The 15,255-nt window shown below is 42.5% G+C and overlaps 1 protein-coding gene across 1 annotated transcript in view; it reads left to right on the plus strand.

The window, feature by feature from the left end:
• The window catches only part of LOC309346140 (putative transmembrane protein 244), a 50,031-nt gene that overhangs the window by 1,683 nt on the left and 33,093 nt on the right, over nucleotides 1-15,255 (plus strand). The gene's annotated exons all lie outside the window — the stretch shown is intronic.

Genomic DNA, 15,255 nt, shown 5'->3' on the forward strand with positions numbered 1-15,255 from the left:
TGAAATTGTTAATGCCCAGCTCCTTCATGGGGAGTTTTGCGGCACCCAGGGCCCCAAGGAATGGGCACCTATGCAAGAGATCCGCAAGATCTCACGGAAGCCGCCTCTGTGTGACCCCAGCCCATGGGATTCTGCCGCCTGAAGCAGCTGCTTCACGAGCAGGCCGGCTCTGGTTGCAGGTTCGACATCCCTGCTTTCAAGAACAGCAGCTCCTTTTTCAGTTTTTTAATGTGGCAACAGGATTGGTTTAGACCTCTTTCCCCTGGTATCGTATCCACATGCATGTCATACAGTTACACTTGTGAGTTCTGATGTATTACTTGTCTTTTAAAAGGGTTGGGATTTGATAATGAAGAAAATAACCTGCAGGGTTTATGTGTTCACATCCAACGCCCCTTACCAAATTTGCACCCAAGGCTGTTTTTGCATCTACAGCAGCTTTTATGATTCAATAAGTCTTGTCATGCGGTCATGATTGTCTTGCCACTTTTAATGCATGGTATTTTTGTTATCTTGCCATTTGTTCAAGTTGTTTACCTCCATAATTGGGAACACTTTATTGCTCAGTTATGTCTGAATGCTAAAACAATAACAATATTTTCCCCCAATGAAAAGATTTTTCTCCCATTGGAGTTGTAAGACACATCTATAATGCAGGGAAAAATAAAGCCTCAAGCAGGCCTGAAACTGTTACAATTTAAATGAAAATGGGATCGAAGGAAGATGATACATGAGAAGCTAAATGGCTCACATGAAGTACATGTTAAACTAGTCTTGATTGTTAGAGTGAGATACTTTTAAAACCTGCTATTAAAATTCACTAAACGGGGCACATATTTTGCCTAATCTGCATATATGATTTGATGTTAGAATCATAATTCTGCTGATGGTTAGGCAGCATGCTGCTACATTTTAGTTGCAATCCTATACATGGGGGGAAATCCCATCAAATTTAATAGGAATTACTGGCAAGTAAAAGACTAAACAACAACAACAAAACATGCATAACACCACACTGGTGTAACTCATACAACACACAGACACACACATCTGCATGTGTGCACATACAAGTTTATGGTGTCTTCTGCTCTTAAGGCTGCAATCCTGTATCTGTTTATCTGGGGTCTGTGGGATTGTGCTGTAACATTTATTAATTTAAATATACCCACAATGAATCATCAGTTATCATCAGTGTCCTTCAGTCAAGTCCATCAAACTGAGTTAGTCTTATCCATGTCAAAGTTACTAATTTGTCATTGAACCAGAAAGAGATCTCCCCAATGTAGGGCAGTTTATACCATTTTCCTGTTTGTGTGTGTTTTGTTGGTTTGTGCCACTTTCCACCACAGGGCTCTTGAGTCAGATGAAAACAAAAGCATGTGGTTCATACCTGGCCAACGACATTGTGGTTGGGCACATACGGAGATCACAATCACCACTTCCTTCTTCATTCACCTGTGTGCAGGCATGGATAACATAATAAGGAGAAGGGATTTCAGGTGTGTATCAAGTAACCACACCCACCCCTGGATCTAGAATCAATCTAGGATCTAGAATCAATCTAGATTGAAAGCAGTACGTATGTTGAGGACTAGCACGAATGATTGCAGATTGAGAAAAACCTACATTTTTTAACTATAAACAGGTTAGTCTATACACAGCCTGAGTCAAACCATTGGTCCATCCAGCTCAGTATTGCCTACACTGACTGGTAGTGGCTCTCCAGGATTTAAGATAGGGTTCTCCCCCAGCCCTACCTGGAGATGCTCCCTACATGGAGATAGGACTGTGACCTGCATTTACAGCAGATGCTCTACCACTGACTTATGGCCCTTCCCCATATTCCATCCTGCCTGCTCCACAGAACCATTTAGCTGCATTTTCCTATACTAGATAGGGGTCACTTCCAACTCTATGATTCTGTGGTTCAAACCTGCAGATTATGGTTAGTACAATCCTTCTAACCAGGTTTGCAAAGCAATTTCAAAGTACATAACAGTGGCCACTCTAATGAGGAAGTTCACAACGTGTGGAACTTTCGCACAGCTTTGATAGGTTTTCAAAGTGGTTTATGTTAATACAATACGAAAAATTTAATTTGGGTGGTGTGTGTGTGTGTTGTAATGATTTTATCCAAAATAGCCCATTCTAGATCTTCTGGAAAGTGACAGCTTTATGGATAGTTCAAAGCAATGTGCTTGCTGAGGTTTTATACAGTGGTGTAGCAACAAAGTCATAACGGCTGTTCGAAATAATTGCTCACATATGTCTTCAGGCTTCATCTTTTTAAAGCTGTGGTGTGGTGATAAGAGTTTAGCATAATGCATCCAATTTGATGGACAAGTCGGTGTCGCTCACCTCAGCTGGTGCTACCGCAAAAAACCTTTACTTTGGTATCACTGAATTAAAAGAAGCAGCTTCCTTTTAGAGTCCAAACTTCTGTTTGCCCATTTCTCCCCCAGCCAATTGATTCCCAAATGAGCCCTGTTTTGATTGGAGTGACCGGAGCTGATCTTCCTTTATCTTTTGTGCTATAAGTGAAAGCATTGATTGTAACTGAAATAGTACAACTGGCTTGCCATGAGTATATCTAGTATGCATAATCTACCGAAGTCTGTCGGATGATTTAGCATTCCTGTTGCTTTACAATTTATACATCTGCAGATAGATTTTATTTGTTTATATGTTTTGAAAGGTTAGTATCCTGCCTTTTTGTCCCGTTATGAGACAATCAAGGGGGATAATTTTTTTTGGGGGGGGGGACATGGAAGAAGATACAAGATGGGTAGGGATATAATACTCAGATATACACTTCTATCTTTAAATGTTTCAATGGCAGACATCACAGTTCTTCAGGAACATTCTCCAAACTAATCTAATATATATTTATTTATAAGTTACAATCCGACATCAGGAATCACAAGACAGAGAAACCAGTAGGAGAACACTTCAATCTCCCAGGACATTCTATACAAGATCTCAAAGTAGCTGTTCTATTACAAAGGAATTTCAGAAATAGACTGGAAAGAGAAGCTGCTGAATTGCAACTCATTACCAAACTTAAAACCATGGAGAGACCTGGTCTGAACAAAGACATTGGATTCTTATCTCATTATACATGACAAAGCCATTTTTCACCTTCTCACCCCTTGCTTTTTCCTGTAAGACCTATTGCAGTCGTTAAGAGTCGTCAACAGGCTCATCACAGCTATCTGCCTATCACCCATTCCCACCACCCTTCTGAGTAATACCCCTCCCCACCTTCTCACTATATAGAAGGGTCTGGTGACTTCTGTTTCAGTGTATCTGAAGAAGTGTGCATGCACACGAAAGCTCATACCTAGAACTAACTTAGTTGGTCTTTAAGGTGCAGATGGATATACAGTGGTACCTTCAGGTTACATACACTTCAGATTACAGACTCCGCTAACCCAGAAATAGTGCTTCAGGTTAAGAACTTTCCTTCAGGATGAGAACAGAAATTGTGCCCTGGTGGCGCGGCAGCAGCAGGAGGCCCCATTAGCTAAAGTGGTGCTTCAGGTTAAGAACAGTTTCAGGATAAGTACGGACCTCCAGAACGAATTAAGTACTTAACCCGAGGTACCACTGTAAAAGAATATCACAATATGTTACAATGAAACAACATAATAAAACAGCAAAACACACCAGAATCTATATAGAACAAATCAAATGCCAGTCAAACCCTCAAACTGCCTAAAAGGATGACATTAACATATATGCTAAAGGGGGGAATTTAGGTGCCACTACTGCAAAGGACTTCTATTCATGTTCCCACCTATCTAACCCCGGGCATGGGGTGCACCTAGAGAAGGATCTCCCATTAATTGCAGGAAGGTTCATGTGAATGTTATGGCACAGTCCTGGGAAATAATCACGATTTTTAGAGAGATGTTTCTCATTTCATGGTAATTGCGATGCAGAGACCCTTTGATTTTATAATGATTTAGGGATGTCTTGTGTGCTGTGTAAGTTAGGCAGAATCTAAGAATGAGGACCATTCAGACCAGAACACAATATGCACAGTTAGGACCATCAAACACTGCAAATTCAATTCAATATATAATTGTGCACACAAAAAAGTAACAAAGTAAACCATCTTCTATACACAATCATAAAATGCAAGGTATATTAAAAGACAGAAGTGAATACAACAGGCAAACTATTTCAGATTATTCAAATGAGGCAAACTACTCTTTCAGTTGCTCAACAGCAAGATAAAACAGCTTCTGAACACAGTGACAAATTATAGCATGTATTGAAAGACAGATGAAAACACACTCTCCCAGACAAGCAAGCTTTCAGTTGGTTGCAATATATTTGGCAACTGAAAGTTTTGTTTATCTGCAACAGGTTAAGACACTTTTTCTTGTGCCTTTCAATATCCTGTCATGCACATCTCAATCTCCAAACTGAGGAAGACTTCCAGGGTGTCAACACATGCCTCAGGTTCAGTTTCTTTAGAATGAAGGTCACTGAAGCTTCTTTATGATATATGGTTTTATTCATATGTATATGTATATGTATAACCTGAGCATAGGGTGGAGGGGCTCAAAGCATGAACACTTCATCAGATCTTGCTTCCCCATTAGGTTTCTAGAGGAGTCCCAGCTTAGGTTCAGCACGTAGCAAGCCATGCCTCTGTGTCTTCAGCTTCTAGGGCATGTTGAATTTTTCAGCTTTCAAATTCCAAAAATGAGGGGTGCTAACAAGTTGTAACATGACTTGGGAATTCAAAAGATGTATTGGTTAAATTAACATATTTTGGTTTGGTTTGGTTTGGTAAATAACTATATTAAAATATTCACTTTTTGAGGGTTTTTTTGTGGAATTTCCATTAATTTAAACTTGTCTTACTAATTTTTGTGTGAAAAAATGTGTGAAAAAAATGCATTAAAATCATTAAAAATGGCCAGGTACTTGCAGTTATATTACTTGTGCATTAGTTGTTGTTGTTGCTGTTGTTGTTCTTTTTCTTCCTCCTCCTCCTCCTCTTCTTCTTCTTTGGCTACTACTACTTCCATCCTAACCAGTGTGGATTGACCTACAATGGCTCCTAAACAGAGAACAGGACTGGGGACATTCACACATATGAGCAAATTAATTGGAACTGGCAGAGAGTAGTTGAAGAAGAAGAAGAAGAGTTTGGATTTGATATCCCGCCTTTCACTCCCTTTAAGGAGTCTCAAAGCGGCTAACATTCTCCTTTCCCTTCCTCCCCCACAACAAACACACTGTGAGGTGAGTGGGGCTGAGAGACTTCAGAGAAGTGTGACTGGCCCAAGGTCACCTAGCAGCTGCTTGTGGAGGAGCGGAGACGCAAACCCGGTTCCCCAGATTACGAGACTACCGCTCTTAACCACTACACTCACATTGTTGCTCTCTGAAGTCCTAACTCAGATCTTTCTGTACACCTGAGAAGGACACCTTCCATCAACTCCAGTGTATCATCCCTGTTGTTGCTCATAGACTGTTCTGACGGGGTCTATGAACCTCCTTTGACATGTAAACTTACAACAGCGGAAGTAAATAAGTTATCTGATGGCTCTGTCAGGCTCAGTCTATAGAGAGGTGTGCGAAACAAGGAAGCAGGCAGGTGTATACACATAAGGTGTGTGATCTTTGTTGTACATTCTGTTGCTGTAAACTGTCTTATGCATCGTAATATAGAAAGGTGGCATACAAATTAAAAGTCAAATGAAAAGAAAAGAGAAATGTGAGGGCTACATCAGAGGCCAAGGAACAAATCAGTGAATCAAAGCAAGACTTGATGAAATTTGCTTAAATTTCTTTTACATTTGGTTTAAATTAACTGGCGCCATTGCTTTCTAATGTTGTTTTATGATTACAAGGTAATGTTGCATGCTTAGTAGGATATGTTTTATGCAGAAAAAGCAAAACAAAAAATTCAGCACTACCTGAAATTTTCAGAAGGTAAAATTATTTTTTTATTGTATTCAGAGAGCAATTTAGGTGCTTTTTAATCAAACATAGATTAACCAAGCTAAATGTTGTCCAGTTAAAAATAATATCAGATTTGAATTCCTCACACCCAAAAACATATTCTTAAGACCCCTCCGTTCCCTGAAGAAATTTTGAAAAATGAAGATTACATGCCTTACCAGTGGTACAGGGCTTGCACAGCCTCTCCTGGTTCAGATGTTATGGAGTAGAGCTGTCTGTCATCAGTATACTGGTGGGAATAGCCCAGGGCTCCTTCAGATTAACTGACTAGAAGATTTCTGCTGCAGGTGCCCCAAGTGCTGTTGTCACTTAAACATTAAAGCTGCATGCTGTGAATTATTATTATTATTATTTGCAGTAGGACACCCCCATGTGAAATCAAGAACTCCAAGGATCAGAACTCCCTGTGTGTTTTCGAAAATGTTTGCTCAAATAGTTTGCCTAAGGTCTTGAATTAAACTGATGGCAATGACAAACCCTCTTCCCACATACAGAAATGTTTCAAACTAGCCAAAAGAAACAGCTCTTTCAATATACCAAATTATGTCAGGTTTGTTGAAAAAATAGAACCCATAGTAAAGTATTTCCTGGTGTTTTTTGAAGGCACAGCGAGCATAAAATACATATTTATATAGTCTTTTAAATGCAGATTAGGTACCCAGTAGAGGGATACATGAGCACAATTATGATTATTTTGCTTTCCCTACCTCCTCCCAGATTTGCTCTGTTTTGCCAAGGGTGGGGGGGCATCCTTTTATTTTTGGCCATTGCTGTATTGCTGCACCTTCCCGGCGCTATCAAGAAAGTACTTTCTCAAGCAATATTTTTTCAAAGAGGGATTTTTGGAGCCAAGAGATAAGGGGTGAGCTTTGCATCTGTCTGTACAGAAGCTATTAAATTCTTATCACAGGTCGTTTATAGGCCTGGGGATTTGGAGTACATAAACAGGCAGATGCAAATGTCCTCCAGTGTTCTTGCTCCTCAGGAGGCACTGGGGAGAGCACAATCGCTTCAATTTGCAGCCCATTCTCTGTTGTTCCATTAATTTTCAGCGAAAACAGATACACCTGTTTTAACCAATATAGATTTGGGAAAGTGGCTTGTCTGTCTGTCTGTATGTTCTCTATGTAAAAGGGAGTCCTTGGAGCACCCTAAAAGGTAAAGGTAAAGGGACCCCTGACCGTTAAGTCCAGTCGCAGACGACTCTGGGGTTGCGGCACTCATCTCGCTTTACTGGCCAAGGGAGCCAGCGTTTGTCCGCAGGCGGCTTCCAGGTCATGTGGACAGCATAACTAAACTGCTTCTGGTGAAACCAGAGCAGCGCACGGAAACGCCATTTACCTTCCCATCGGAGTGGTACCTATTTATCTACTTGCACTTTGATGTGCTTTCAAACTGCTAGGTTGGCAGGAGCTGGGACCAAGCAATGGGAGCTCACCCTGTCACAGGGATTCGAACCGCTGACCTTCTGATCGGCAAGTCCTAGGCTCAGTGGTTTAGACCACAGCACCACCCGCGTCCTACAATTGCCTAACCTTGACTCCCATACGTTCAGGTCGGGGGTCACAAACAAGAGACTTCAGCCAGGAGATGGAAGCAAAACAGCGGCTAGTCGGCCTAATCTTTATTGTTGCAACAAGACTTCCCACTACCACAAAGTCAAAGCAGCCAGAAGCCCTGATCAATTGTTACATCAGTTTTAAAAAAGTTTCCCATAATACATTTCCAGAAGCATCCTCAAGACAACATAGATATGTCACAGAAAAGGTGTGGTCTCCAGGCATGCCCCTGTCAATCAAATATAGTCTTTCACATGTACTCCATCACAGTACAAAGGAAAGTATTTACAGTTCCCTGGTCCCTGAATCAAGTCAAACACATCCCTTTGTCTTGTCCATGCTTCATCCCATTATGGAGTGAGTAGGCATTGTGATTGAGATGTTTATCTGTCTGACGCTAGGTCATGACTCCTTTTGAAGGCACTGCTGACATGACTGTACATCTCAGGGATTATGGTGGGCTCACTAACCCCTCCCCTTGTACCTCACTTCCCTGGGTCCTAAATGTCATTGGAACTGAGAAGATTGATATGAGTGGTATCTTATGAATTTCTAAAGTTTTCCCATTGAGCCAGTACATGGATACATTTATCAGTGAATTGCTAAATTTGGTATTGGCACTTACCCTGTTTTCCTTTGTTGGAGACCTGGGGCTCAGCTGGGGCTCCTGCAAACTGAGCTGAGCTTCCCTTGCAGATGCAATGCCTTTGCAGATATGTTGCTGTTAATTTTCTTGACATTAGGGGCTGCTGTCGGGGATTTTGAGTTTCTGATTAGACAGGTACTGTAATGAATGTATGGGGTTGCTCGTGCGTAAGTTGCCACCATGCCTGGCTAGGTAGCCTGGTTAAACCTTTCCTGACTGGACAGCCCTTCACTTCGTGGCTGTTCAGTCGCTAGCAGAATCCGTCAATGGGCGTTTCTTAAACTTCTTCCAGCACAAAAGCTCTTTGATGCCAAGTCTACGCCTACTTTCCCTGCACGGAAGTCTTCTGCGCAGGGTGGGTGTGGGCAGAGGAGGACCTGTGCTCTCCCCGCTGGTCTCCAGCGAAGTCCTGGAGACCCCTCTCTGATTCCCCCAACCGCCCCCCTTTATCCCTGGTGTTACGCTAATTTCCTTCCCCAGCCGATGAGTTCCCTCTCTCCCTGCTTGGCCCTTCTCCGGCATCGCTTGGGAGCCCTGCCTCCACTTCTGGCTCCGATGTCAGTTCCCTGACAGGTACTTTGTGAATGGAGTCTTGAACCTAAATGCGTGCTCCCCCCCTTAAAATGTTTAGGGGCACTCTAATTTTGACTCAAGAAAACCACCATTTTATAGTTCAAATCGGGGGAAATAAATACTTTAAATGGACAAAAGTACAAAGATTCACAAAATGTTTAGGGGTATGCGTACCGCTGTGTCCCCCCAGAAAAAACACTGCCTAAATTAATGGTTTTGGTAATGTGTGAGGCAAGGCTCGTGGTGGTGGGGTGTCTCTCAGCTCCTCCTGTCCTGTAACATCTATAGGTTTGGCTGCCTGTTGGATATCATCACCAAGTTTGCAGCGAGGGTTCCCAAGGGGGGGGGGCGCTTACAGAAATGTAAGATTGATAAAATGAGAAACTGAGGAAACCAAAGTTGGCATTACAAATCGGCCAGAGGTTTCCTAGCAGAACCTAACCTACTTTCTGCCCACCCCTGCTCCACACAGACAAACCTCGAGGAACCAAATATATGGACTGAATTAGTATTAAATGGCAACCAGCAAACAAGGTGGTAGAGAAAGATGGATTTGGAGGACTATGAAGCAACCTAAAATGCAAATGCTTGAGGAAAGTCATGCATGAGCTCAGGCTGGGTGTGTGTGCTGCAACCTATAATTGACCCCATCATAGTGTATTAATGGTGAATTTATACTGGATTGCACACATATTTTGTTTTATCAGTTGTTCTGTGGTGCTTCCCCAATGTTATTGTGTTACAGTCATGCCTTGGAAGTTGAACGGAAACTGTTCCAGAAGTCCGTTCGACTTCCAAAATGTTCGGAAACCAAAGCGCGGCTTCTGATTGGCTGCAGGAAGCTCCTGCAACCAATTGGACGCCCCGTTGGACGATCAGCTTCCAAAAATAGTTCACAAACCGGAACACTCACTTTCGGGTTTGTGGCGTTCATGAGCCAAAACGTTTGAGAACTAAGCTGTTGGAAAACCAAGGTACGACTGTATTGCTGTTTGGAGATGCCCTCTTGGAATAGAGCCTGGGAGACCAGGGTTCAAATCTCTTCAGCCATGAAGCTCACTGGGCAATCTCGGGCCAGTCTCTGCTTCTCAACCTTATGTACCTTACAGGTTTGTTGTGGGGATTAAATGAGGAGGGGAAGAACTATGTACACCCCTTGAGTTCCTAGGAGAAAACGGTGGGATATAAATGCAATAATAAAATAAATAGAACACAAAACAGGGCAAAATAAAACAAAAACAGAACATCTGTGGTGTAAATAGTTATAGTATTTCAACAAGAAGTTAAGGGGCACACACCGATTGGAATCAAAGCAGTGTGCCCGATCTGAATTTTTGCAGGAGCAAACAGTACTGAGAGAGGGGTCACGTACAACTGCCCTGATACCATCATGTGCAAAAATAGTCATAAATTCCTAATAGGACACCTGTACGGGCCCTCTGAAGGATAGTTTGAGACCTGGGCAAATGAAGGAACCCGAGACAGGGAAGTCCCTTGGTAGAAAGAACAAGAATACAGAAGCCAGTTGCTTTATTTGCCCCAGGATTAAGCTTGCCAAGCCTGAAACTCTGAGTAACAAAGGGATTATTTTCCTTCCAAAAGCATTTCAATACAACCCTGGAAGAGAATGAAGTTGCGGACAACGTATGGGACTAAAGATAAATGCTGCCGGGGACCCAAACCTGTGGGAGAGCAGCTGGGGGGAATTAAAGGTTGCGCTGAATGATTTTGCTGCATAATACATAAGAGGTCAAGGAAGAGGAAAAATGATTTTAAAAAATCACCTGCATATGTGTGTGTGTATAAATGTCTGTGGAATCTTTAAACAGAAAGAAATAAAGTCTTTTATGTGCTAAATCCCGCATGGGAGATTTTGGGCTGCTAATACCGTCCTTTATGTTGCTTCTTTGTGGCAATGGAAGAAAGTGACATCCTGAATAGTATAAAAGGCAGAAAGGTTGGGACCCTTTTAAATACACTTCGTCAGGGCATTTCAGCAAGTCTTTTGCAAGCATTACCTTTTCATCCCCCTCACCTATTTTTAATGGTGAGAGAAAATATTCTGTTGAAAGGAAGGGCACACATCCAAGTGATTTAGCAGTTAAGCCCCAGACCGGTCTTTTTTGAAGGTGCTTGATCAAAGCACCAGTGTGTCCCTTTTGAAAACAAATACATAATTTTTATTTTATTTTTAAAGTCAAATTCATTGAGCCAGAATAACCTCTCTCACAAGTGTGCCTAGAGATGCTAATTTTGAAAGTCAGTCTCATTCTGAATTTTGTATCTATTGATACTGCCCTCAAATTGTTCTCTTCCTACTTGTCTGATACTTCTTTTTGTGTTTTCCTAAGAGGAAGCTCTTCCTCCACTTTCCCTCTCCCTACTGGCGTCATGCAGAGGACATCTTATTCCTGTGTTCTCCTGTGCTCCTCTCTGCAGAAGCTGATTAGCAAGCCTGAACCCTGGAGAAAGATGGATGGAGCTCCTTGTATCTGGCCTCAGATAGATAGTGCTCCCTCTGCACCTGGCCACAGTCTTACGAAAGAAGGCAGGGTGGGAAAGAGGTAGCAGGCATTCAAGTGAGGTTCTTTTAGCTGCTATGCAGGTATCAAGTTGCACCAAGGCCTTCTAGGAGACTTTGGTAATTAAGCAGTATATGAATTGCTTAAAGGAAGAATTAACAATGGGTGATTTCCCATCCCTGAAAACATAGTGCTGGCTGTTACCCAGGTGTGTCTCCATTCTTAGATGCACATCAAGGTTCCTTGATAGCTCAAAAAACAGGAATTAAGACAAACTAGGTAGCCCTGCAATTAGCAAAGTCAGAAATTAATTTTAGGTGTGCTAGGCAAAAGTTCAATAGAAGCCACATTGGATAGCTTTCCTTAGAGACTGGAGAGGATTTCCCATAATGGAATCAAGTCCCGCCTTCAGGTGGTGCAAAATCCTCTTCCTCCAAAAAAATACCCAAAGTAGCTGTGTTGACCCTTTGGAAAACAGTTGGCTAGCAGCGACCCATTGTGCTTTCACAGAAAGGATTAAATATTGCTGTGCTGCTGAGAATGCCAAATACTTGCTGTGCTGCTGAGAATGCCAAAAGGGAATGTGTTGAAGTTGTGCCCCATTAAATTCCTCAAATATTACATTTGCTTGAAACTCATTTGGCCCATCCATCACTCTTCCTGTCTTTCACACAGAGGAGATGCTTTGAAAGGCTGGATAACATGTATCCCGTCTCTCCTAAAATTTCATTTGAAGCCTCTTGATAGCGCTGCCACTTCAGGGTAACATGAAATTCCAGTGGGGTGGAGACGGAACGTAAGCCAAGGGCCCCTTTTTCTTTCACATGCACTTCCCTCTCTGAGACACCCTCTTGTCTCCAATATCCCCAATGTAGCGCCTCCTCTAGCCCACTATGTCCAGCACCATTATTGTTGCCATCGTCTTGCTGCTTCAGGAAAGGAGGGGAACACATCCCACTTGGCTGCTGAACCATGTGCTGGAACATCATAGGAAGCTCTGTATATTGAAACAGAGCTGGGATAGCTCAGTTGTAGAGCATGAGACTCTTAATCTCATGGGACGTTGTTTTGAGATCCATGTTGGGGGAAAAGGCTCCAGAGACATTGCACCCTCGTGGCACCTTCCAACTCTATGATTCTCCTGCATCCAGCTCAGTAGTTACACTTACTGCTAGTAATTTGTCAGGATTTTAGATAGGAATTGCTCACAGCCCAGTATAGCCATGGAATGAAAGGCTGCCACATCAGGTTGCTGTTACAGCGTTCTTCAAACCACTGAGCAACTGCAGTGAAATGGCTGGAACTTTTGACTTCAGTTAGGGTGACTCCATTTCAATTTCCTGCTCAGCCACAAATCTTGCCCCTGAGCCAGTTACCTTCAGCTCAACCTGCTTCACCAGGTTGTGGTAAGGGTAAGAGGACAAGACCAGGCATCCCCAAACTTGTACCTCCAGATGTTTTGGGACTACAACTCCCATCATCCCTAGCTAACGGGACCAGTGGTCAGAGATGATGGGAATTGTAGTCCCAAAACATCTGGAGGGCCGAGTTTGGGGACGCCTGGACAAGACCATGGACAGATCCCTGGAGGAAAGGCAGGGCAAACATTTTAATCAGCCATGTATTTAAACACTGGTTTGGTAGCCACAGGTGACTGGAATTCCATGTAGGCAAACAGAATTCTATGCAAATGAGTGAACTGGAAGAGGAAGGAAAGGGCGCAGTGGCTCTCTGCTGCATGCAGTGTAGAAACAAAAGGGGCTGCTGCACATAGCATAAAAATGCAGCTCTCCATCTTTACTCTGCCACTCCAGCAGGCTGGTAACTCTGCAAACTTATTTACGAGGCTTATTCTAACATTAAAAAAAACATAACCCCTAGTGGTGCACCGTGCAGTATAGATCTGGCGTATAAACTACAATGCAATAAGCAGTAGGAAACGGTTTATTTTTGTATTGGTCCAGAGACAGACAAGAAATTCATGTATATCCCTTTCCAAATGCTCTATTGCTAGTCTAAATACACAAGGTTATAAAAGGATAGTTCAGTTCCATTACAGACAGTTTTCAAAGTGTAGATATTATGTACCATAGTCCAGGAGAAATGTATTAATCTTGTTAATGTCTTGCACCATCCACTTGAAGATTTTGCATCAGAACTGCAACACTAGCTAGTTCCTTGATAGAAGTGAACTGAACAAATGAAACCAGAAATATATATATTTGTGCCTCTCGAAAAAAATCTATTCCTACCAGCACAACTGCAGAGGATCATAGCAGTTCCACACTTTAATAATCTGTATCCAAGAGTTTAAGGCACTCTTGAGCTTTAGATGTAGCATGTGTTCACCTACTTTGATCCAGAAATGCATGCCGTCAAAGCACTGAAACCTGGAGTTGAGCATATGGGTTGTTTAGAAGCTGAAGAGCTCCCAGGCGGAATAAAAACCTAAACAAAACTTCATTGGTTGCATTTGCAAGGAAGCACTCCTAATCCACTCACTGGAGCAATGGCAACATACCCAGAGAAGACCAAAAGCCTCACCACTGAATAGGTGTATCCAACTAAGTTCTACTCAGAGTAGACACATAAAACTCTCCTTCAAGCTATGTTTGCAAAAAAGAATAGATGGAAAAGCATGTTGCTGAGGCTAGCTCATTACATTGCCTAAAGGTGTTCATCAGTCTCAAGAGAGGAAAAAGTCCCAGGACACCTGAGCTCATCAGTTCAGTGTCACAGCACAAAATAAGCCTATCACCTTCCCCTATGAATAGGTGTGAGTAGGCAAGCAGTTTTACGGCATAACAGCATCCAAGCTAGGGATGGGGAAACTGTGGCTCTCCAGATATGATTACAAGTCCCACCACCCCTGCCCACTGGCCATGCTTCCTGGGGCTGATGGAAGCTGGTCTAAGGGCCACAGGTTCCACATCCCAAATCTAGGTGAAGTTGTGCCATGTACTAGATCATTGTTTAGGCAGCATGCTCTTAAGTTCCTGATCACTTCATATGTCTAACTATCTGCTGTCAGTGGCCAGATTACATCTGTTCCCAAGGACAGCCAGCTTTTTTGTCTTTGTAACTGTGAATAAAGCACACAAATGTATGTTTTCACTTGGAAACGATTCAAGACCCACATGGTACAGATCAGGTTGCTGGGTTCAGATAAAAGTGAATTTTGCAAAAGGACACTTGAGCACCGTATCCAACAGTGAGGCAGTACTGCCACACATGTAAAGAACATAAGAGCCATTCTGGATCAGACTAAGGCCTATCTAGCCCTAATCCTATTCTCACAATGGCCAGCCAGATGTTTATGGGAAGCCTGAAAGCAGGACTAAATGCCAACAGCACTTTCCTCACTGGTGAGTTGCATACAAAGGCATACTGTCTCCAACTGGGGACATAGAAGATATGGGTAGTAGTCACTGACAGCCCTGTCCCCCATGAATTTGTCTCTGTTACAGCCATCCTAGTTTGTGGGCATCACAATATCTTGGGTGGCGCCGGGTTGTGTGAATCCCATAGTTTAACCATGTAATGTGTGAAGAAATGCATTCTGTTGTCTGTCCTGAATCTCCTAGCATTCATACTAGCATACTAGAACTTGGGAGTCTTCCAATGAAAGCTGAGAGATGGAGGAAAACTTCTCTTTCCACTTCCTTCACACTATGTATAACTGTATACACTTCTTACCATGTCTCCCCACCCAATCCACCCTTTTCCTAAACTAAAAAGCCCCAGATATCATACCATTTCCTCATAGAGGAGCTGTTCATTTGTTCTGGCCACCCCACATTTCTTGTCACTGTGTCGTCAATCTAAACTTGAATGGGTCCCACATAAAGAATTAGTCACTTTACTGCAGTTACCATTTATCCATGTACAATTCAATGCATCAACTGACAAATAAGAACATCAAACACCCTCGAGACCAACTTCATTTCAATGTGTCTATTAAAAGCCTTAGGGA

Source organism: Podarcis erhardii (assembly GCF_964252035.2).
Source record: "Podarcis erhardii genome assembly, chromosome: 7".
NCBI classification, from domain to species: Eukaryota; Metazoa; Chordata; class Lepidosauria; order Squamata; family Lacertidae; genus Podarcis; species Podarcis erhardii.